Source organism: Choristoneura fumiferana, chromosome 30 (genome assembly GCF_025370935.1).
Source record: "Choristoneura fumiferana chromosome 30, NRCan_CFum_1, whole genome shotgun sequence".
NCBI lineage: Eukaryota > Metazoa > Arthropoda > Insecta > Lepidoptera > Tortricidae > Choristoneura > Choristoneura fumiferana.
Window position 1 is genome coordinate 3,538,003 of NC_133501.1, and position 3,166 is coordinate 3,541,168.

The following is a 3,166-nucleotide window of genomic DNA, read 5'->3' on the forward strand; positions in this document are numbered from 1 at the left end:
TTTACTCTTGTAAAGTTGCTAAGGCGCTTAAATAAAATACTAGATAGGTATTTGTCTCACCAACCGCGTCGCAACAGTATCAAGCTAAGTAAACCTTTGCTTTTCAAACATCGGTATAATTATCCCATTTAAAATCTTCAAACGGCAAACCTGTCTGCAAGTAAACATTCCATGGAAGCAACTTTATAAAGCAACAAGGAAAAACTGCACTAAAAATCAAAACAAACGACTGACAACCGTAGAGCATTAAGCCAACTGGAGGCGTCATGCGCCACAAACAAACCATTATTCTGAACGGGTGCGTAACGAACGATGGATATAAAAACATTTGATATATTTTCACTGGATATATAACAATTAAAGGATATAATGCACTTTTGATATAACAACATCATGGTATATAACATTGTTCGATATAAAGCTCAGTTGGTATAATGTACTATTGGCATAATCTGAAATACTTGCTACTATTATTTCTTACCTATTTTACTCTAAGGCAGGTTGGTTTAGGTTCGACGACGAGCGAAGCGAGGATGAGTGTTAGGTAGAACTGTGACTGTGACCTTACAGCGCGCGAGCCGAAAAAAAAATATATCTTACAAAACATTATAACATATATACTTATATCCCATATACATTATATCCGTTAAACGTTATATCAAAAAGGAATTGCACTATTTGAACATTATACGCTATGAAATTATACTGATTGTTCGTATACCAAAAGTTTATTATATCCAATTAAATGTCGTTATATCCAGTGAAAATATATCAAAAGTTGTTATACCAATCATTACACGCTCATTCTGAACGTCTGGACCATTTAAAATAGCAACTATTCTCAGGAGTTATTGGACCAACCAGCTAGAGTTCACCACCGTACGATTTGCCGCAAGTAATCCACTTTTAAGTTGAGGAATTTCCTCAGCGATATTCCCGAATAGCTTTGATATGAAGCCTTCAAGAAAGTCTACCTCTTTATAAAAAAAGTTGGTAACGCACCCGTGACATCCAGGAAGTCGCGAGTGTCCTCATGCGGCCTAGATTACCTAACATCAGGTGATTTATGATTGTCTGCTATCGTATAAAAATATACTAAGGCTTGTTCACGGAGAAAAGTAACCACCTAAAGTAGGGCCTTTATAAGTAAATAGAAAGTTTTTAGTATGGTAAAATATGTGATTTCAATAAAGATATTGTCTATTGTAAGAAAAGCAGTAAATAAACCTCATTGAATTGATAAAATCAACATGCGAGAATAAAAGAAAATACTTGTAAATTAATTATAGTGTCCTATTGTACAGAAAAGGGAATTTCCATGCGACAACTCGCTAAAACATATAAAATATCTAGACGGTGTGCGTTAAGTTATGAAAAAGTTTGGGAAGTTTAACTAGATGATCTGCTAGGAAGAGATGGCAAAAAAGGGCTGCGTTAAACCGAAATTAGACGCGGCAATAGTCGCATCTTTTCGTTAAAATCCATCGCCATCTACTCGAGGTGTAGCTAAAAAGTTGAAACTTTGGTCGGAACGTACATAAAGCCAAAAGAGAAATAATTTGCAGACCAGAAAAAACAGAAAATCCCTGAAAGGAGCGCCTGTCCAGCTTTAAAAAGTACATCTTGTGCTAAATTAAAGAAGTATTAATTGAAAATCGCGACAGGTGTATTTTAATGTAAGTATGATGAAACTTACGTTAAAAAAGACATGAGAATGTTACCGGGACCGCAGTTTTATACATGTGTGGCAGGCCAGGATGTTTCAGAATATCATAAATGGGCGGCTTTTGAAACATTCGCCCAAAAGATCTTTCGTATGGCAAACGATTTGCTCGTGTAGGCTTAAAAATTCGAGTTTTTTCACTACCGGTACAATCAACGATAACAGTCAAGCAATTCGCCCAGTCTTATATTCAATAAAAATAACATTATATTTTTTTTAAGTACCTATCCATATCTACATACAGAATTGTCTTTCTTTGTTTTAATTACTGTGAGATACACGTGATTTATTTACATTTATCTATATGGCTACTTTTTTTCGTGAACAAGCCTTATATAGGCAAACAAAACAATAGTTCATGATTAACTTGAATTACTCTTAATAACCTGATCAACGATTTATTTTTTATTAATCTCAACACAACAATTACTATTTGTGATTATACCGACTTCATCTAAATCTGTTCAGAAGTTTAGACGTGCCGTGATAAGGTAATCAACAAACAAACAGACTAACAAACTTTCGCATTTATAATATTAGTGGGATTGTGTATTATTTTGTATTCATTTTACTCGAATAACTATTTTTTTTACTGAGCATTGCGACTCCGTGAGTTAAATACTCTAAGTCGCTTTGAAACCTGTTATCAGCAAATTTCGTATATAAAGCTCAGCATCACATATCATCTAGCATATAGCATCTTAATCACAACACAACCATTTTGCTCTCGTGCCAATTTGAAATCGAAGATGGCCGCTCTGAAGTCACTGCTGGTGCTGGTTTTGCTGGCCGTTGTGTTGCCGCCGCTGTGGCCGTTCGGGTGGGGCCGTGCGATCAGGTTTGCAGCCGCAATCGACCCTGAGAAGGACGAGTGTTGCCGCGCCCACGGCCATAGCGGATGGAGTAGCTGCGCGTATGGACAAATGCACTGTTACTAACCCTCGGTGCAGTGTGGCAGGAGGGACGCTTGCTTCAAGACTCGACCACATATGACCAGACAGATTAAAAGTTTCGCGTTAAAGGTTAGTTATTAACTGATCACATCAGCCGTAGGACGTTTTCGGACATAGGGTCTCCCTATAAACTCCAGCTTCGGAAGCGGCTTGCATCCACTGTGAACCCGTGGCTTTAACCAGGTCATCGTCCGTCTCGTTGGTGAACATCCGACGCTGCGCTTGCCGCTCGGTCTCCATTTAAGAACTTTTTCTGCCCCAACGGCCATCCGTTCTCCGTACCTGCCCAGTTAAGGACTGACATCAAAAAATTAGAAAAGCAAGCGATGCAATGCAAAATAAGCGTTAATTTTATCTTGTGTTTGGTCTAAAAAGCGGCCTGCCTGCCTAAGTTTGTACAGTCAACGACGATATCTGCCACAGAGGAGCGTGCAAAAATATCTGACAGGTCTTACCGCCCTAGAAATAGAGTCGCATCAGATATTTATGC